At 45.1% G+C, this 22,510-nt stretch overlaps 1 pseudogene; it reads left to right on the top strand.

Moving 5' to 3' along the window:
* Positions 1–13,916: 13,916 nt before the first annotated feature.
* LOC102515715 lies at positions 13,917–14,433 on the top strand (annotated as a pseudogene).
* The last annotated feature ends 8,077 nt before the right edge of the window (positions 14,434–22,510 follow it).

The following is a 22,510-nucleotide window of genomic DNA, read 5'->3' as shown; positions in this document are numbered from 1 at the left end:
TACCTCTCAGGCTTGTGAGGATGAAATGAATTTATACATGCAAAGCACTGAGAATAGGGCTTAGGTTCAATACATAGTAGCTATCATTACTAAATCCACTGATTAAGCTTCGTGAGTATAATTAAGTGACCCGAATCAGACAGATGAAAAGGAGCAGAGCCAGAGGTCAAACCACTTCCCCACCCACAACGCTATGTATTGTACCGCAGGACCATGTAGGTCAAAACAGTGCAACCCAGGAAGGCTTTCTGCAGAAGTGGCATCAAGCTGAGTTTGGAAGAAGGGCTAGGGATTTGCCAGGGAAAGAAAGTGGAAGAAGGCATTTCAAGGAGATGGAGATGATTGTGTGAAAGCACGCCTGGTGTGTTGGGGGGAACTGGGAAAACCAACGTATAGGGGGAGGGAGTGGCCAGAGCAACATGAAAACCAGCTGAGGAATTTGGTGTGGATCCTGAAGACCTTGCAGATTCTTTGTTTGGGTTTTGGTGCTAGTTATGTGTGTTTATATGAAGAGTGGAAAAGAGTGAAAGGGAAATTTAAAAAATATAGGTCATCTGTATTTACAATTTATTTAGTACTTTTCTTTAACGGACTTGCAATTTTTACTTAAATTTATTTTTAAAAGAAGCTTTGCATCACAGCCATAAATGGAAGGCTCAAAGTACCGAATGTGTTTTGAAATTCAGATTTTTTTCTGATTCAGAAGGTGATATAACATGTATACTCAACATGAGCTAACACCCACCCCAGGGAGGCAAAAGAATCAATGAATATTTCTGCAAAGAAATGAATGAATATTTACACTAAAATAAAAACTACATATTGCTTGCCTCAAATTAGCTTTGGCTCCAGCCTTACCAAAAAAACCTTTTATTTCAGAGTTTTTTGGATTTTGGAATGTAGATGAGTAGTATCACTTGCTGGAAATAGAAGGTAGCAGAAAATGTATTCATGGCAAAGGAAGCCATGTGATCTGAGTCCAGCTCACCCTCCCTGCTCTGGATGCTGGCAGCCTCTGCGGGCAATGTCAGCAATGCGGGGAGCTGGGTTAGAGGAGACAGAATCTCTAAGTGATATTCTTGCAACTTCGCTAGAAAGCTGAAACTACCTTAAAGTTAAAAGTTCATTTTTTTTTTTGAAAAGTCGACTTTCTCCTTGACATTAAGAACTGACAGAGAATAAAAAGCAGAATCACCTTCTCATTCCATCATTTCATTTGTTAATACTCTGTCCTCATTCCACCCAAAATCACCTCATGGACTCCCCAACACCTAGGCCTTTGGAAACCCTGGCTGGGGCTGGGCTGGGCCACACTGTCTCTGAAGGTCTGGCCAAGAGCTTAGGCTTTTTCTGTGGATGTTGAGGTTCCCACTACTGGTATGTAAGTAGGTTGGGAGCTGCCCTTGAGAGTTTCATCTGGGAAAGAAGGGTGGGCATTTTGGCGGGAGCAGGAGAACTTGGGCAAGGGAAGGGGAGGGTTGGTGGTCACGAAGGGGTAGACATGGGACAGTTGCGGGAAGACATGAGGCGTCAAGGGGGCAGGAATCCAGGCCCATTAGGGGTGTTAGGCCAGGGCTGGAGTACATAGGACAGTGTGTTAGGGGGCTGGCTGGGGCAGGATGCTGACTTTGAGGGGGCTAAGGGCACCTTACGGAAAATATCTTTCATGGGACTGGAAGCCAGAGCTCAGAGCCAGAGATGCAGGTTTGGATGTCCTCCTTTTGCAAAACAGGGCCCTGGAGCTAGAGGGCATCTCTAAGAGAGAGAAAAGAACCTTCCTCTCCCCCAACCGCTTGCATTCCCAACCTCACCCTCACCATGGTTTAAACTGGGGAGGAGACCCAGGAGACCTACAAACTGGGAAATCGGCAGAGGGGTCCTCATTCTAGGTGGAAAAGGAAGCTTGGTTCTTGGTTATTAACAGTGAAGCCAGTAAAACTGGGATCTGATTGACAGAAGATGGAGACCCTCCCTAAAGGACCCGATGGCCTGGGCTGCCAAAGCAGGGAGTTGTTTTACCAAAGACAAAGGAAAGATGCACATGGAGACATCCTGGAGGAAGCAAGGAAACAGGACTTGCCTTTCAAGGGCCTGGGGACCTGTTTGCGCACAGAGGACACCCATCCTGCCCGAGTGCCTATTTTTGCCCCCAAATTCTCTCCTGTCCATCAGCCCCTTGCCTGAGACACCAACACCAGGAACCCTGTGCCGAGCCATTGCCATTCTGGGGCTTAAGCCAGCTGCGGGGAGCAGGAGAGAAAATGAAGACCTCAGGGCTGGTTGCTGAGCCAGTTGGATCTTGGCTGAAGGGAGAACAGTCCTGAGCAGGGGCCACCCTGGCCCTGGCCTTCCCTAGGGCCCTGGACCCTGGGGTCAGCCCCCTGCCCCCCAGGGAGGGCTGACTGGCAGCTGGCTGCGGGCCTGCGGGAAGCCGGTCAGCCTGACATCCCCAGCAGATGTCAGTCTGGGAACAGGAAGCAGCTTGTTTGGGGCTGCTAAAAATAAATAAATAAATAATAACCACAACCACAAGAAGAGTCTTTTATTCCAAAGTAAAAAAATGCTTTAATGACTAGAGCATTTAACACATCGGGGGTTTTCATTGTTTTCAATTATGTGCAATTCTGAAAGGAGAGCACAAATTCTGAGCCTGAATGGAGAATTGTGGGGCTGTGGATTGGTGCTGTTTTAAACATTTGCTTTACTACTTTAAGAAGAGAACTGTAAAATGGAAATAATGATATATTATTACAAGTAAATTACACTGTGGAGTAGCATTAATATTGCAGTTGAAACCTAGAATTTGAAATAAAGATGGAAATATTCATTTGTACATAGTTTTTGTTCTTAGAAAAATGATTTGGAATTAGGCAAGAAGCTTCCTTCTGTGTGTGCGCCCCCGGCGGGCTGAGCGCTCCCTGGCCCCCACCGCCCCCACCAGCCTCACCGCCCTGCCCGCCTGAGGCCAGCAGTACGGACAGGAGTTCTCAGCCCCTAGGGGCGCTGGCACGGGGTGGGGGTCTCCCAGCTCCCCCCAGCGAGGGGGGAAAAGTAACTCATTGCAGAAATATGGGATTTGGAAAGTGGAAGTCCCTGCCGTCTGGGGTGGTGGGTGGACCTAACAGTCTAAGGTGCTTGGGTTTAGAGACTGGATAAAGGGAGGGTGACAGGCAAGCTTTACTCTTTGGCAATCACTTTCCCTAATGGGAAGAGGGCTGGGAGAAGGGGGACAGGGGAAAGACTGGGGATACAGATAACTTCCTTCTGTTTGTCAATTCAAGTGTTTTTCATTTTTATTTTACCTTCTTTTTTTTCTCTCTATGGGGGAACTATCCTCCCTTGAGTGTTTTTAAAACCAGGATAATACAGCTGGGCTCTGCTGACTGTTTTCTGGACTGAACATCAAGGTCTGCTGTGGTCAGTGACAAAAGACCTTTGGAAACGCATCCTTTAGCGATGCCCCATCGTCCTAGACCCAGGCCCACAGGGCTCACGAGGCCTCATGCCCATTTCTTGCCCTGCCTTGCCCGCTCGGCCCAACTCTCTTCCCCTGTCCCAGCCTCTGCCCCTGAGGGCCGCTGTGCAGGTCACTCTCCTTCCTCATCACCCATGAGGTTCACCAAGCTCACCATTCCAGACTGTACCGCCTCTGTGAAGTCTTCTGGGACATCCTGTCACCCCACCTATCCTACCTACCAAGTCTGTGTTCCTCTAACACCTGGCACTTATCTTTCAGCATTTTCCATAGTGTGTTCCTCACACTTGATCATGAGTTTCCTGAATGAACCTGGGGTCACATTTGTATCCTTTGCCCATTGCAGGGAATAACAATAAATGCTGAATGAATGAATGAATGAATGAATTGACAGTTTGGGAGGTGGGACTGGGAAGTATTATTTACTGAGCATATACCAACCATCCTGCAGTGTAAGCATGATCTCTCTTTCTACAAATGAGGAAACTGAGGGGCAGAGATGTTTAGTAACTTACCCCAAGAGCAAGGATTAGACAGAGCAAGTCTGTCTGACTCCCTAAATCACTTTTTCATCCATATGATGGAGTAAGGACTGACTCAAAGAATCCGAAACATGTACACTGAGCACCACCAAGAGACCTTTATGGCACTTGGAATCTTTAGGACAGTCTGGCAAATACCAAGGGTCTTCTTCATGGAGATTTGCATTGAGTTCCTGATAACCACTCCCTCTCCCACACTGTCTCCCATTCTCATGACCGTTTTTTTTTTTTTTTAATGAAGGTGCTGAGGATTGAACCCAGGACCTCGTGCATGCTAAGCATGCCCTCTACCACTGAGCTGTACCCCGCTCCACAACCTTTTATTTGGAAAGCTTTAAACCTAGAGAAAGGTCAGTAAGACAATGAACATGATTATATACTTCATATTTGCAAATATATATACACACTCACATATATGTATTTTTACATTACAAGTTTTGGGGGTTTTTGTGTTTTGGCTTTTTTTTATTAAACGATTTGAGAATAATTTGCAAGCTCAAATATTTTGGCATGCTTCTGTTAAGGAGAAAGATTCTCTTCTGTAGTCACAATACTATTATCACACCCAACCAATTAACATATATTTAATGGTTAATATATGGTCTGTACTCCAATTCCCTAATTGATTCAAGAATGTCCTTTTACAGTTATTTTTGGTTTTTGGTCCAGGATCCAATTGAGGGTCACTAATTTCATTGAGTTATCTTTTTTCTGTAGTCTCCTGTAACCTGAAACAATTTGATTTTTTTTTTCTTTTTCATGATACTAACATTTTTGAGTCCAGACTAATTTTCTTGCAGAGTGTCCCACATTCTGTATTTCTCTGTTTGTTCCCTCGTATTTTTCCCCCAAGAATACTACATGGTGACGTGTATATCCCACTGCGTTGTATCAATGTCAATAATGTCAGTTTGTCCCATTATCAGTGATGTTGTTATATTTGCTTGGTGTGATGGGCAGCCTCTAAGATGGTCCCCACATCCAATGGTCCCCACCTCCTGGTATTCACACCCTGTGAGTCCCCCTCCCTTTGAGTGTGGGCTGGAATTAGTGGCTCACTTCTAAAGACTAGAATATAGCAGAAGATATAGAATGTCCCTTCTGAAATTAGGTTATAGAAAGACTGTGGTTTTCTTTTTGGGAACTGTCTCTGTTTGCGTCACTTGCCCTGGGGGAAGCCTGCTGCCGCATGTGTGTTTGTGTGTTTGTGTGTTTGTGTGTGTGTGTGTGTGTGTGTGTGTGTGTGTGGTGAAGCACTGTATGGAGAGGCCCCCAGGAGTGATATAATTGATTATCATAACTTCTTTCTGATAGCCAAGTTGTCCCAAATTTGGTTAGTAAAAGTTTGTTCAAGCTGAGGTCTGTATCCTTTTGACATGTTTCCATCAGTCTTTGAGCATTTTCTTACTTTCTGGCTCACTTTGTATTTTCCTTGCCCCAGACCTGGAATCAGCCATCTCTCTCTCTCCAAGGTTTCTTTTAGTGGAGAATGACATTCAGAAACCAGGCCCTGGCCACTAAGTCTGCTCATTGCTACTGAGATATCATTGCTTATAGACCTTTTCACGGACTGAATTAGGAAATGCATTTTTAAAAAGAAGTTTCCTCCAATTCAAATCCAACTCGGTAGGGTTCTTCCTCCCCTTCCCATTCCATGTTTGTGTCTCTTCCTCCAATTCCCAACATCAGTATATTTAATCATTTGCTATATCCTACAACAAACTCAAAATAGTTTCAGAATTGCTACTCCAATACCATTTCCATCAAGAAGCCTTCTAAGAAAAATTCAAGCCTTTGCAGTTCTATTTGTTCTTAGACTGTATCCCACTAAAGGTGCACAGTCAGAGCACAGTATCACTAATCATAGAAATTAACTCTGTGTATGTATGGGGTTGGGGAGGTTCCATTATCAATCTGATATGCAGTTAAATTTCTTTGTTTCTATTTACATTGAGTTTCAGGGTTTGCTTTCTTCAAATCTTTTTAAATTTAATATATTTTTAATATATAAAACTTTCACATGGCTCAAAAGTCAAAACTCTGTATATAAAAAGTATACTCAGAAGTTCTTTCTCCCATCTTTATTCCTTCCACTCCATTCCTGTCTATCCACTATAGACAACCATTTTTATTAGTTTCTGGTTTATTCTTCCTATGTTTCTTCTTCTTATACAAAAAGTAGCATACCATGTCTACTCTTTAGCACTTTGCTTTTTTCACTTCAGTATCTCTCAGAAATCACCACATGATAATTCACAGAAATATTCCTCAACCTTTTCCATTTTGTATTACTCTGTTGTGTGAATTGATCATAGTTTACTCAGTTAGTATACAAATGGGTGAGCATTTAAGTTGTTTCTAATATTTTGTTATTATAAATAATGTCTAAGTAAATAACCTTATAAATATGTTGTTTTATGTTTGTGGAAGTGTACCTTCAGGGTGAATTCCTGCTATTAGGATTGCTGGGTCAAAGGGTAAATGCAGATGTAGTCTTGCTAGCTATTCCAAATTCCCTCTATGCAATCCCACTTTGCAATCCCAACAATGATAAGAATCCCCTTTTCCTTACAGCCTTGCCAACAGAGTGCATTACCAAACTTTTGCATTTTTGATAATTCCATAATGACTAGTATCTTTATGTAGTTCAAATATGCATCTATAGCATTATGAGGGAAGCTAAACATCTCTTCATATTTTTAAGGTCCATTTACATATTTTGTATGTGTGTGTGAACTGTCTATTCATGCTTTTCCCCAATTTTCTATTAAGTCTTAGCCCCCCCCTTTTTTTGATATTTAACTATTACTTATATTCCTAACATTACAGGTTAGCCTGTATCTGTGAATCTGTGAATCTGTAATAAATGTTACAAAACTTTTCTCTCAGTTTGCACATTTTTTTTTGCCATGCAGAAGGGTTTTTTTAAAATGTTGTTGAATTAATTAATATTTTATTTCTTGCATCTGAATATTTTAGTTTTCATTAGAAAGCATTTATCTGGGAGTTGGGCTGGGGTTGGGCTGGGGTTGGACTGGGTTTCCCGGCATGTTGGTGTTGTGTCTCCCTCTTCTGAGGCTCTAGGGTGAGACCTCGTTCCCCTTCTGCCAAGAAGATGAGGGCCATGAGCCAAGCGAGTCTGACTGGTTTTTCTCTCCTCTCTCAGGAATTCCACAGCCCTCCTTGACCCAAGAAACCTTGTTTGGGGAGAGTCACTTACCTCTCATTTGGAGGGGTAGATGCCACACAGGAGAGAAAGCTGCCCCACATCTTCTCTTTCAGCCAGAGGGGCAGGTACCCAGAGCTGCCCTTGGCTTGCATGGGGTTTGAGTCATAGACAGGCTTTTCCCACACCCAGAGTATAAATAAGTCCACCCATATTTTCTTCTAATACTTGTGTGGTTTAATTTTTTGCATTTAGGTTTCTGGTCCATTTGGCGTTTATCCTGGTGGATGTTAAGAAGTATGGGTCCAATTTTCTGCTCGGCAGGTTGGCCCCTTGGAGAGGGACAGGGCGTTGGTGAGGAGGAATAAGCGGCGATCGCCCTTACGGTGTCCACCGCTAGGTGGCGCTCCTTTAGACTCATTCGTGCGGGACCGTAGGAGGAAATGCTCTAAAGTCTTGAGAAGAAAAAGGAAATGACTGGTTAGGTTTGATTGGCCAAGGGGAAGCCTCTACTGGGAAGTTTCCCTCCATCCACACAACCTAGGCTCATATAGGCCAGCTCGGTACTTCTTCCTTGTGTTTGAAATTACGACTTCCACCATGTCTTTGTTTCTTTCCATCAGGAATGCTGTGTGGGCCAAGAGTGTGTGCCCACAAAGATTGCCCTTGCAGTGTCTACAGGCCCTGGGGTGAGGCAGTGGGGAGAGAGGTCAAGGTGGCCACTGCCTTGACCTGTGCTCCCTGGGGAGCCTGGGCCTGGGAGTGACAAGACTTGGGCTCCTCTCCCAAGCCACTGCCAACTGGCCCTGTTATCACAAGCCGCTTAGCCTCCTATTCCTCAGTGTCTTCATCTGTAGAATGGAACAACGATGCCTTTCCTACCCATATGACAGACAAAGCTGTCAGAGGAATACAATGATATAAGTGGAAATGTGTGTGCAAAGTAAAACACTGTATAAATGCATTTTTTATAATCATCATAGTCACATTTTATCATATATGGATTTGTCTCTCTGGAAGATATGAAGGTCATAAGAATTTGTAGTGATAGCCTACTTTACTGTATAAGATGATTTTTCTTTTTCTTTTTCTTTTTCTTTTTCTTTTTCTTTTTTATAAGATGATTTTTCCGTGTATCCTCTCATTAAGGCTGTGGAAGCAACACAGCCTTAATGAGAAAATGGACTAGGTTGGCTTAAAAAGGACTGCCGAAGTCGAGGTCCTAGAGGAGGTCTACAATGAGCTTTCCTAAGGGTCCCTACACCCCTGAAATTGTGTACAGAGTTATGTTACGTATGTGTGTCTTTTTTGCAGCTTGTGCCAGATTGCTAAGGGGGCTCTCAGTTCAAAAGAGATTAAGAACCACCTGGAAAAAGGAGCCAGGCTGGCCCCAGGGCCCCCTCCTCGTTTGGCTCTGGAAGGACTGAACTGGTTCTAGGTTATCCCTCAGCCCCCAATTGAATCTTCTGGCTATGGTCTCACTTCCTGCTGGAGCTGGTCTGGAGAGAAGGAGAAAAGAGATGTGGGAAGGGTCTGGAAGGGGTCTGTAGTGTCTAGAAAGCAAAGATGAAACCCTAAGGCACATGCGCAGCTCAGCAAATAGAAAACAATTGTGTCTTGCAAAACACTTGTCATGCCACAGTGGTCTTCCCTGTTCCTGAAATGTGCAAGGTCGTTCCTGTTTTGGGGCCTCATGCAGAAGTGGTTTTGATTACCTAGAATGTTATTGCCCTGGCTTGTCTCCTGACTGGTTTCATATCATCCAGGTCTCAACTGGACTGTCACTTCCTCAGAGGGGTCCTCCCTGATCACACAGTCTCCCCAGCCCCAGTTCTCTTCAAGAGCAACCAACACGATGGGAAATCACCTTCTTCATTCGCTTACTTGTTTGTTGTCTGCACTGCCAGCCCCCCACCCAGCAGAGTGAAAACACGATTTGGGCAGTAACATGTTATTCCCCGAGTCTCCAATAGTAGCTGACACAGGGAAGCATTCAACACAGACTTATGGAATGGATACCTGTTGTATAAAAGGAACGGAGTTCTGGTTAGAAAGTACTGCAACAGCGTTTTGACTCCTCTTCCTCCCTAAGTGCCAGTGTCAAAGTTGTCCGGTGTGTGTTCTGCTTTTGCGAAATGCCTCACCACCATCTCTCCAACCTCTACGGCCGCTGCTCACTCACCCTGGACCTCTCACCCTGCTGCCAGACATTCCTCAAACACAGGTCTCCTTGCCCCAGCGCCGCATCCTTCTCCTCTGCTCTGGTTCAACCCCCACTCCTGGGACAGCCAGCCTTCTCATGCGGCCTCCTGGTCATTTTAGGGGCTGAATCAAAGTGTCTTTCCCCTAGTAACTCCACGCCCTGCTTTCCCAGACAATAGATTTTTTGCCTCTCTTATTAGTGGAGCCCAAGCATGGTGGGTGGTGTAGGCAGCTCCGTAGGAATCTCTGGAGAAGAAATGTGTCTGCCCCTGAGGTGCGTGGGGCTTCTGAAGGCAGCAGAATGGGTGGGTGTGTGAGAAGTGGCCGAGGCTGGGGCAACAGCCAGAGAGAGTTTTCTGAGGCTGGCTCAGGAGCAGGCCGAAAACGGCCCCCTGCCCCAGGATAGACTCGGGGGACCCTAGACAGCTCTTGTCGTAGGAGGTGCTGGGGCCTGCCTGCCACAAATCACTCAAGCCCTCGGAAGGGCTGGCATGGAGCAGCACCCAGGTGCCGAGATGACCTTGTCCCTGCCTGTTTTGCAGCTGTGGATAGCCAGCCAAGGGTGAGCAGGTGGTTGTGTAATAACTTAAGAAGGGAGAAAGCAAACCCAGTGAGCCAGGAGATCCTGGCTTTGGTGATGGAGGAAACACTGACCACAGCTGGTGATGTGGCCCCTCTCTCCATCAGCAACTGTCGCCGGGTGTGGCTGGCAGGGGTTAGCAAGCTCCTGCCTGCCTCTCAGAAGAACCCACACTGGGACTCATGTGGGAAAATGTTACATAAGCTGTTCAGGCGACGATATTTAGAGACCTCTCTTATGAAAGACACTGCATTTCCTGTGAGTTATTAACATTAAGAATATGTATTTTTCATATAAAATGTCTAAATTCATCTACCCTCTAGAGATCATTTCATCTTGTACTGTGTACTATCTCAGCAGAAAAAAAATGCTTTCCTCAAATGTGTCAGTTCTAATTTTAAAAAGGTTCAGTGACCTATTTCTGTAAATCTCACAGACACTGAAAGAAGAGCAGTCTATTTAGGCTCAGCTCTGTCACCGAAAAGCCAGGTGTTGGCTACAGAGTCGCCATCTTGCTTTGCAGGAGAGAAGCGTAAACAAACGAGGAGGATTGTCAGAGTGAGATCATGGGAGCATAAAAACACACATGCATACACACACTTCTCCATTTTTTAACAGTGTCATGATGACTACAGCCCAACTTTAGCCAAACTCAAATTAGAGGATTGCTTAAGAGTCAGCCATTTCCTGGACAAAGAACTTGGAAAGGCAATTTACAAAAAAGGAACCACAATTCATTGACTAATACATGGAAAATGGTTAGCTCCTCTAGCAATCAAGGAAATGAAGATTCTGACAATGCCAGTTTCCAAAGCTAACCTACGGTGTGAGATGTCAGGCTAGCAACTACCCCTGGGTGGGGTGGAAGAGGGTGGAAGGGGGCACAACAGGGCTTCTGCTAATGTTCAGTTTCTTGATCAGGGTGCTGGCTCCTTAGGGGTGTTCACTGTGAAAATTCGCTTATGATTTGTATACTTCTCTGACTGCATGATAAATCTCACTATAAAGTTTACATAAGAAATCTCACTTTCTACCTTTTAAGTTAGCAGCAAAAAAAAAAAATTCTTTTTTTTAAGTGATAACAGCCATGCAGTTGAAGCCACTGCAAAGTTGGAATTTTCACGTACAGCTAGTGGCTGTGTACTATAATACAGCCCTCTTTGGGGAACAATTCAGCAATATGGATTTAAACTTTTAGAAAAATTCATATTTGTTATCTCGTTAATTCCACTTCTGAGACTCTATCTTAAGAAACAATTCAAAATGTCAAAAAAAGGTTTAAATCGCGATATCATTTAGAGTAACAAAAAATGTGTGACAGCAAAACGTTAAAAGCAATCTAAATGTTCAACTACAGGGCCAGGGTCAAGAAAACTATGCTAAATCCCATAATGACATTTTAGGGACTCTCTAGTAAACTAAAGTGAGTCATGACAGGAGGAAACACAATACAGTAAGTAGGAAAAGCAGGATATGGAATTGTAGGCACAATGGCAACTATGTTAAAAAAAAAAAAAAGAGGAACAACTCTATGCAGAGAAAATCACAAGAAGATTAAAAAGTGAGCAATGGGGAGAGGGTATGGCTCAGCGGTAGAGTCAGGATTAGCATGCACGAGGTCCTGGGTTCACTCCCAGTACCTCCATTAAATAATAAATAAATAAAACCTAATTACCACGCCACCCCCCCCCCCGCAAAAATCAGTGAGCAATGCTTGTGTTTGGTTAAAAGGTCCATGTAGGATATACTTTCTTCAATTTACTTTCCTATGTTTTCCAAGTTATATTTAATGAACGTGTATTACTTTGGTAAAGGAGGGAACATTTAAAAGGTCAGCCATGTGCCTTCCATTCAGTCTCAGAAGGCACTGCCCTCTGCTTCTCCCGGGTCCCCTATACCCCTGCCTGTCTGTGGTTTGGTGCCTAATGTCACCACTATGGGTGGAATGGAACCAGCACTGGAAACTGTCACCTCTGGGAGTTTTGAAGCCAACTGTCCTCTCCATCGTGGCTAATGCAGGCTTGGTTCTGATGACCCAGTAAACTCCCTAAGCACATCACCAAGGCTACAAATGTGCCATGGTCCTACTAAAACACTTGAAATCTGGTGGTGTGGGGGTGGGGAAATTATGGGCTCAAAAATACGAGAAGAAAAGTGCAAAATTAAAATTTACAATTTTTTATTGCCGTAGCTACAAAATGTAAATGAGGTCGACTCCTTTCATCGTTCCCTTTGATTTCATAAAAATGTCATTAAATTTAAGATCAATTTGTAGGTTAAATTTTTCTCATATTCAAGAGTTTCTGACTATTCGTGACCTTTGAAAGAAATTCATAGCAAATATATATTAAATTCTTTTTTTCATGTCATACAATTTTTAAAAGCAAAGCGATAAGAGAAACAGTGATACAACTATGTTTCCTGTGGGATAGACATGGGTTTAAATGCCTGTTCCAAGGTAGGACAGGGTTGCTGCAGGCGAGAGTGCCTGAGGCCTGGAGGTCTGGCAGGCCAAGGCACCTTTATTCCTTCCCTCAGGTAATAAGCAATGCATCAAGAGGTCTCCCATCACACCCTTGCCTGCTCCAGGAGGAAAATTTATTCCGGTGCTTTCCTGCTGAACATGCCCCCTCAAGAGAAGTCAGCCTTGATCCTGAGACTAGGTGGACCCCCTCCTACCCTCTTACCTAAGTCCTATGCTTCCTTTTGTCAAACCTCTTTTCTTGTTGAATTGTAATTATCTGCCCCTGCCCATGGCCCTGGGAGACCCCTGAGAGTAGGAACCACTTTGTAAAGATCTTTCTTAACGTTGTGAATGCTCCAGAGTGTTGAGGATTAAATGAATGAATTACAAGATGGGAGAGAGGGGGTGAAAAGGGCAGACAGGGGTTGGAAAAGGGGGGAGGGATGGGGAGTTGGAGACGAGGGTGGCCTGAGACAGGTTTGGATTGAGCGGACTGTGGGACCACTTGGTAGGTACAGGTGCTTGGTCCATGTGGATACTCCAGCCTGGCGTGCAGGCGAGGGGAGGGGCTGGGATGGAGTCATCGGGGTAGTGGGGAATGTGTTGAAGCCACTGCTGTGGCTGTGAAGAGGTCACGTAGGAAGTGTGGGTGGAGAGAGCCTGGGGAACCTCATAACTTGTGGGGTGAGCAGGAACGTGGTAAGTGAACAGGAGCTGTGAAGTCTGAGTGGTTCCAGCAGAAAGAGGAAGAAAGCTGTACCAGGAGTTGTGAACTCCAGGCGGGAGGCCAGTTTGCGGTGAGCACTCCTGTGTGTTGACTGTGTGCCAGGCCCGCGCCCTGTACTTTGCATGGATCATCACAAGTGAGCTACAGGGCAATGTTCAGATAAACCCCATTTTACAGATGAGTGAATCGAAGTACAGATTGGCTGAGTAACTCTCCCAGAGACACATAGGAAGGAAGTGAAGATGCAGGGTTCCACTCCAAACTCCACCACAAGGCCAGGTTACCTCCGCATACAAGTGGGGTTGGAAGACTATCCCGGGGAGATGGTTATTAGAAAGCCGCAGTGCAGTGTCTGTGATGCGGGCCCAAGCCCAGCTGCAGGGGACTGGGTGAGTCAGGGACAGGTCAAGGGGACAGGGAGTGACTGTTTCATGAAGCAAAGGGGTACTTGCAGTTTCACCCACGTGTTTGTTTTCAAGCAGCAATTGCAGGGGAGAGAATAGCTCAGCGGCAGAGTATGCGCTCAGCATACCCGAGATCTAGGGTTCAGTCCCCAGTACCTCCATTAAGGAAATAAATAAACCTAATTTTATTTCCCCTCTCAAAAAAACTAAAATAAAAAATACATAAAAATTTTTTTTAAAAGAAGCAATTGCCAGTCAATTCTTTTTATAATTTTAATGTCTTTTAAAAATGATATTAGCTGTTTTGGGGTGGCATGTGAGGTTTGTAGCCGGGAGCTGCTCCTGCCACCAAGAACATGGAAACTTTGTCCCGAGTCCCGCTCTTAGTGCTCCAGCGTCCCAGCCTGAGATGAAGAAGCCGCCCCGGGTGCCTGGCCACCGTGGTGTGCGCTCTGATGGTAGAGTCTTACTTCTTACCACTGGAGGAATAATTGATGAAGTCACTGTCGCACCTCCCAGGGCTGGCTCCGTGACTGATGAACGTGGGCCTCAGAGGCCCGCTGGTGGAGTAAGTGGACAACATACTACGAAGGGCCCACAGCCAGCTTCCTGTTTACAGTGGGAGGTTTAGGTTTCATAATCCTGGGCCGATCCAATGTGCCAAACGTTCCAAAACTCAATAGATGTCTTGTCTATACATTGGATTTGTGTCCTATTGAGTATTTTCGTGGCTGGAGTATTCATGAGAATGAAACTGCCAGGCTATCTGAATGTTCGAGTGCCTTTGGAGAAGAAATCAGTGGAAAATGGATTTGCTCCTGTTAATGAAATTTTAAAGGCTGTATCAATCCTCTAACATGAAATGTGGGAAAGAATGAAAAACAGCAGAAAAAGAAACATCTGTGAAAAGACAGGAAGCAATAAAGCTTGGACTAGACTGTCTTCTGCTTAGGGAAGAGATAAGCTTATCACAGTATTTTTTTTCCTGCTGACCTGTACGGATGTACCAATGATAAGTGGCATTTTCTTCTTAGTTCTTTGTTTCTGAAAGAAAATATGCTCCGTTTCTACAACTATACTGTTGAATAAAATGATTTTTTCCAACCCCCTTAACATTTTTTGGACCTTTCTGATTTTCAGAAATTAATGTAAAATCAGGAAGCAAGATCCCATAGGCTAAGAACCCTGGGTGGCTGGTCAGCTTTGCCTTTAGATACTGCGTGATAGTACATTATTTCAGATATGTATGTAAGACTGCTTCCTAAACAGTAAGAAAGGAGCAGAAATTGATAATTTTTCTAATTTAAAAAAACAGTTAAATTTGAACATAGCAATGAAAACCTAAGCACCTCTCCATTGCTTTGTTAACTTCTTCCTTAATGCAGAACTGGCTGTAACAAACACTTGCAAGCCTTTCTGGTCAATATTCAACATTATGGATTTTCTTACAATTCATTTATCCACAGACACTTTTCCAGAGCCCTGCTGCCTGCAGAGCCGCTTGGAAAGTGAAGAGGGAAGAGGGGCCCTCCACCCCTCCTGGAGACTGGGGGCCTTGGCCCTAGGTGGGCCTGTTACCTAGAACTCTCCCCGCCAGTGTCTGCCTGGCTAACTTCCTTTCCTCCCTCAAGTCTTCCACCACTGCAGTGAGACCTGCCCTGACCATGGTAATCCTGCAGCCGGCCCTCTCCCCCCAAACTGCAGGGGCTCCTGTCTCCTGTTCCCTGATCTATTTTGTTCTTTTCTTCATAGCAACTGCCAGCCACTGAGTAATACTACTTATGCAGTACCTTTAGTGTTTGCTGCACATTTCCCCCGACTACTACGGTGCAAGCTCCTCGAAGGCAGGCATCTTTATCTGTTTTGTTCTCTGACTTATCCCAGGTGCCTAGAGCATTCCTGGGCACATCGTAGGCCTTCTGTTCATATTTTTGGGTTAAAAAAAGCAGTTGTCCCAGTGGGCTGTGACTCCTTCATGAAACAGGAAGGGCTTTGGCCAAACTTTGGAAGATAGGCAGGCTTTCCATATGAGAAATAAGGAAGATGATCGGGTAGGGGAGCAACATGAGCAAATGCTGGGAGATTGGAACAAGTCAGTCCTTTGGGAGGCAGTGATTAGACTGATTTGGCAGTGCCTGGGGTGTGTGGTAGCAAATGCCAGGATAAAGGGTGTGGATTTTCTTTTGTAGACAATGGGAGGGAAGGGAAGGACCATGGAATGGTTCTGAGCAGGGGAGGTACTTGATGCCAGAAATCTTTTAGGAAGATTGACCTGGAAGTGGAGTGCCTTTTGGGTGGGAGTGGTCCCTTCTGGGATATTTTCCTGGATCCCCACCCGCGTTTCCCCCTTCCTCATGAGCACTCCTGATCAGTCTGGGGCTTCTCTGTGCCCCCATTTTCCCTGTGCTCTCACTGCTCCGCACCAAGCCAGAATCAGAATCTGAAGGTGTGTGGCGCATCTTAGATTTGGAGGGGCAGCTTTGGCTCTGCCGACTCCCCTTTCTCTCACTGAAGTTGGGGGAGCCTCTGGTTAGAACTGGCATGTGGCACTTGGGATGCTTCCTCCTGCTCCTCCAGCTTCAAATTCATGCTACGGCCCCAAGAAGGATGAGAGAATGCTTTGAGATTTCCCTAAGCAACAATGAAATTCCAAAGGAGTAAAAGGCGCGGAGACCTTTGCCTGGTACATCAAGATCGTGGACAGATTTAGAGCTGGAGCCTTGTGTTACAAGTCAGACTCCAAGAGGGGTAACCAGCCCATTAGCGCAGGCACCTGGAAACTGACTTTTCTGTCATCTCTCCAAACACACACACACATGCACACACACGTGTGCACACTCTCATAGACACACGTTCACTGGGCCCTGGAAAGATCAAGGCCAGCTGCAAAGCACCCATTCCCCAAGACTCCTAATTTATATTGGGAACTAGCTATAAAGCTCCCCCTGGCCCCCAGCCTTCCCTTGCAATGATGAAGAGCATGTCACATCACACTAAATGTGACACTTAATCAAAACCCATCTTCTTTAACAAATCCTTAACCTCCAGCACAGGAGAGTCACCAAGGCCAAGGGACGAGACGGGGAGCCGACTCAGGTGGCGTACGCTTTGATTAAGATGATACAGATTTCCTTTTATTTCACTTTCATCAGAGTTGTAGAATTCCAGATCTGTCCCCTTTTTGATTTGACAACAGCACATTTCAGTAGAGGTTGACACCAAAAAAAGACCAGGACTTGTGCTCTCTTCAACCTGGAGTAGGCGATAATTTCTCTGAATCCTCTTCAGTAATGATCGCCAGGGCTTCTGATCTTCCCATAAGCAAGTTTTGCAGGGAATGTGGTTAAACTGAAGCACAAACCTGGCTGGCATCTGGTTCCTTTCTTAAGTAGTATCTAAATACCCTTAATCTATCGGCCCTGGAAAAGACCTCCCCTTCTCTGCCTCCTTCCCTCTGTCTTTTTTTCCTGAGACTTAAATCCTCAAGTGAATTCTTTCGCCAGATTTCTGGGGCAGGAAATTTACTTCCTGCCACACAGTATATTAGAAACTTCTGGGACTCCAGCGGCTGTCCATCTCTATACCATGGCCCATGGTTTTTCTCCTGACCTGTGTGGGATTTTGTTTTACAATTATTTAATCACAAGGTAGTTCCTGATAGAACATATTTCTCTCTGTTCAATAGTTAATGAATCCCTGATTATGGATGGCGTAGGTGTTATGAGACAGAAAGGTTTATTTCTGCTTCCAAGAAACTTTCAATCTGGAAATATGATGCAATAACAGTAATATGTGGTAGAATGTGACAAATGGCTACAAAAACTCCAAAGCACAGGAATTCATCCAGTATTAGTCATCCAACACGTGGCAGACCCCATTCTAGGCTCTGGGATATGGCTCTGTACAAAATGGACAACATTCCTGCCTGCAAGGTGCTTACATTCTAGTTGGGTCTGGATTTTCAATTTTTGTGTATTCAGCTTTGAACTACCCATCCTTTCAAACCTTATCCATTGACCTCCTCCAGTCTCCTTCTGTAGACTGCATTTGGACTTTCATGCACACGCTGACAAGTGAAATGTCTGAGCTATTGCACAACCTCATCCCAGCCCAGTTTGTGTAATGTTGGTGCCCTTATTATTCACTAAAAATCAGCAGAAATTTTAAAAAATTGAAAGTGTGTAAGTTCTCATTAACTTATTATAACTGAGACGAAGATGGAAACCACTAGGAAGGAAAAAAGCAAAATGAGAGGATCTATTTAAAACATTGTCAAAATATCACATATTGAGTCTCACGAAGTATAATTAGGATTTTTAAAATTATTTTTTGTTTCTGTGAGAGCAGTCTTCCTTATGATACCTGTTGGCAATAGCTTGGGCAGGTTCTCAGCAAAAGCACTGTTTAGGGCCCTACCACTACACGGGGGCCCCTTTTGCACTCCTCGGGGCTGGGTGCTGGGACCTGGACCAAGAAAGGACCAGGCGTGGCTCAGTATCAGGAAAAGGCACTTACCTTTTACTCAAAGACATAAAGGAGAATAGAATGTCCAGCATATTTCAAAGCAGAAGGAAAAAAAGGTTTTCTAGAAAAGCCTGCATTTTAGCCAAAAAGAGGAGATAAGAAAACAGCAAAGAATCATCTCCTTTCCAAGAACAGGTTAAGGCTAAAGATTGTAGACTGACCTAGAGTGGGAAGATGGAAGTTGGTTCAAGGGCCAGAACCAGGAAGAGACTAAGTGTCACACCTGCACTGTGGAACACCCCCTACCCCGCCCCTGGAGGAGAGGAGACTGTCCGAGGATTATTCCTGAAGACAGTCTATGAAGGAGTCCGGGCAGGATGACAGCACACCAATGGGACAGTGTTGAATGTTGCGGGTGAGGGCAGCCAGAGCCACCCGCAGCTGTAATAAGAAGAACTTTACTTGGTAGTTACAGTGGCATATGGTCCGTGTCCTATTTTCCCTCCCGCAGGCCCCTGAACTGCTCATGCAGCAATGCAGCATGCACAGGAGGAAACTACAGCCTTAAAAGCCAGCGAGAGCTGGAGCAAAGACATCTGCACTTGTCCTGGGAGACAATCTCCTTCTCCTTCTGACCGGCAGAGGAGCTGAGGGGCTGCTACAACCCCTAGTCAAAGTTTGGAGGGATCATCGTCTGCTGGCCCTTCTCTGTGACCTCCCCATCATACTTGAGAGCTGACCCCTGGTCTCACCAGCACAATTAAGAACTTTAGCGCAGAATTCAGTCACCATCCAGGTGAGTAAACAGGTGTTTGGTTCTCTGTGTGTCGTTGTGATAAAATAGTCTATATTTTTAACTTATTTTTCAACATACATAGAAGTATAAAGAATCCCACGTTGTACACAAGCTTACACAATTACATTTCAGTTTTTTAAATTAATGAATAAAAAAACCAAAAAAAATTTAAAAAAAAAAACCTCTTCTTCAACCATATGATGGACTACTATGCAGCCATTAAAACCTTAAAATCATCTTACTGAAAAAAAAAAAGACTCCCATATACCCATCATCTAAGTTTAAACATTAATACCTTGCCACATGCTATAGACTGAAAGTTTGTGTCTTATCCCAAATTCATGTATTGAAACTTAGTCCCCACTGTGATGACATTAGGAGGTTGGACCTTTGGGAAGTGGTTAGGTTATGAAAGGGGAGCCCTCATGAATGGGATTAGTGCCCTTAGAAAAGAGACCCCAGAGAGGCCTCTCACCTCTTCCACTAAGTGAGGTTAGGTGCGAGGATAGCCATCCATGAACCAGGAGGAGGGCTCTCATCAGACACCAAATCTGCCAGCAACTTAATCTTAAGACTTTTAGCCTCCAGAATTGTCAGGTGTAAATGCTCGTTGTTTATAATCCATTCAGTCTACGGTATTCTGTTACAGGAGCCCAGATGGACTAAGACAGCAATTTGCTTCATCAGCTTTTTTTCACCTTAAGTATTTTAAAATGAATTCGAGACATTGTATTTCACCCCTAAATAGTTCATTATATGCTTTTAAAGAGATAAGGACATTTTCTTATGTAATAACCAGAATACTCCTATCACGCATATCAAAATCAACAATAAATTCTTAAACATTTTCTAATACCCAATCCAAATTCAAGATCAGGGGCGTTCAAGGTGGTATGGCAGTAGACATACCCAGTCCAAATTCAAATGTTCCTGGTTATCCCAAAATGTCTTCTTACAGTTGGTTTGTTTGAGTTAGGATCCAAACCAGGTGCACACCTGCATTTGGTTGTTACATCTCTTCAGTTCCTTTAATCTAGAGGATGATTCTTTTGCGTTAGCCAGGGGGTTGCTCTCACCACCTCTGTCCTAGGCTGCTGTGACTCTCTCCAAGTGTCCTTCGAGGCCCCTCCTGAGCTGTCCGGGTGACCAGACCAGAGTGGCTACAGTCTGAAGGTATTAGATCTATCTTGGAACAAGAGACGCAGATTTTCAAAATTCCAGGTATGAGACCATGAGTTTTGGGAAAAATGTAGGATGCAGTTTCTGTCCCCTGGTTCCAGACAAGATACAGCTTCCACCTGGAGGAGGGAGAGAGAAGGAGGGCCCCAGAATAGAAGCAGGCTGAGGAGGGCGCATTCCACACACAGAGGGCCCAAGCAGAGGGGCTGCATCTGCAGCTTGTGCTGGTGGGCTAGGCAGCTGCCCTCCTCGGGCTTCTCTGGTGAGCACGGCCAGTGACAGTCTCCTGCTGTTTGTCCAGTGGGAGAGACACCGATCACTGCCAGGAGAACTTTACAGTCAAAGGCCCATGACACAGGGAAAGCCCCTTCATTGGGCTTGGGGGCCCTGGCTACCTAGCGGGTTGGTGGTGCATGGAAGGAAGCCTGTCCCACCCCCACCCTAAACCTGGCCAGCATTGCACTGAGGTCATCCATGCAGCTGGGCCGGGTGACACACGCCCTCTGCTACATCTTTGTAAGGCTGCCTGGCCACTGGCATACTCTCGTGCTCCCTCTGAGAGTTCAGCCTTATGCTAGGCTGATTTTCCCTAGGTTTGAAACTTTGATCCAAAGAATAGTGTTTCTCAGAAACAGACTCACAGACATAGAAAACAAACTTATGGTTACCAAGGAGGAAAGGAGGGAGGTGGTGGAGGGATAAATTGGGAGTTCAGGATTTTCAGATACAAACTACTGTATATAGAATGATAAACAAGGTCCTACCGTATAGCACAGGGAACTATGTAATAGCCTATAATGAAAAAGAATATGAAAAGGAATATATCTAAATATATATATATAAAACTGAATCACTATGCTGTACATCAGAAATTAACACAACATTGTAAACCAACTATACTTCAATTGAAAAAAAAAGACGCACAAAGACTAGCATTTCTCTTGTGGGAGCAGGAAGTGCCTGGAGCCTGAGCTTTGTCCTCTAGTGCAGTGTTCCAGCCGAAGTGTGCCCCTGGCCCTCCTGGAACAGAGCTAGCCATGCTAGTGAACAGAGTGGAGAGGTGTGAGCCAACACCCAGATGACAGCTGTGCTCTGGGCCTCGGGCAGTGCAGAGTGCTGGCCTGCCTTCCTGCCTGTGTCTGTGTGGAAACTCGGTCCTGAGGAGTGCGTTTGGGGGATGTTCATCTTTTCTGATGGCCACTTAGTGCTCCTTGGGCCCTTGTCTTCTCTTTATTGGCCTTGGTGGCCATGGCACTGAGAAGGCAGGCTCCTTGGGGACCCCAGACATTCTCACTGTACCAGGATGGTGGGAACTTTGGGGGGCTGCTGCTCTGCTGGCCCCCACATGTAGCACAGAGATCCTGGCAGCTGGAATCTGGTCTGCATCTGATCCATTTTATCTGCAAAGTATTCAGAAAATCTCTCCTCCGGAGAACATGCTGACCCTCTGAAGGAGGGAGTGTAGGGTAGGTTGCCTGTTTGAAGATGTTCTCAGTTTTGATGAGGCTTGTGCAAAGACCCCCGATAAGCCTCAGAACGTGAGCCAAGCGGGTGGGGAAAAGGCTCTCTGGTGACACTCGGCGTCTTCCCCGGCCTTCCATTTTACGTGTTTACCAATTGTGAAAGCAAATCCAGCTGTTGGGAGGAATTGCTTCCAGATGACATTATGGGAAAGGAAAACACACTTTATAAAAAAGCTGCAGAATAAAAAGCAGAACATGTACGCTCTGTGGGCCAGGATCTCATATGGACTATTTCCTGATATTGTGCAATAAGCCAGCTCCTGGGGTAATAATCAGAACGTGCAAATGTTCCCTGTACTAGAGTCAGGAGACCAGGGCTGGGGCCAGTCTTGGCAGAACTTGGGTAAAATCACTTGACCTCGCTGGGCCACCAGATTTTTCTTCTTCTCCAGAACTGCTTCCCACCTTCACCGGGGACCTGTGAAAGCCTCAGAAAATATCTTCTGTATGCCCAGTGATGTAAAAGGAACCACAGCAAAGCAAGGACATTTTGCTTTTGAAGACAGGATTCATTTCTCCGCCCCCCAGCACAGAAATTTGCTGTGTTGGCTTTCTCCAAGATTTCAGAAGCTCTCTAACGAGCTGGAATTAAACTGTCCCTTTACTAATTTGGTTTCACAGGCCACTGGATAAAACCTACTTAGAGTGGTTTGGAAGAGGATTAGGACATTTGCGTCTCTTCCAAGTTGACTTTTCAGGCAAGGGTCAGTCAGCAGCTGGAGACTCCCTTGGCTCGGGGCCAGGGCTCTTTTGTAAGCTATAAGTTTGCAAGGGCCTGTCGAGCATGCTGTAACTCTATTATCCAAGAAACAGAAAGTTCGCAAGGAAATAAAAACGTAAATGTATAAAAGCAGGACACATGTTCCCAAGTTTGCCTGCCTAGAGAGAAGGCCAGAAAGGCCAGGGTTGGGGGGGAAGGTATAGCTCAGTGGTAGAATGCGTGCTTCGAAGGCACAAAAGGTCCTAGGTTCAATCCCCAGTACCGCCA

This window comes from Camelus ferus, chromosome 5 (assembly GCF_009834535.1).
Source record: "Camelus ferus isolate YT-003-E chromosome 5, BCGSAC_Cfer_1.0, whole genome shotgun sequence".
Lineage (NCBI taxonomy): Eukaryota > Metazoa > Chordata > Mammalia > Artiodactyla > Camelidae > Camelus > Camelus ferus.
Note: the sequence above shows the minus strand (reverse complement) of the source record. Positions and strands in the feature narration are given on the sequence as shown.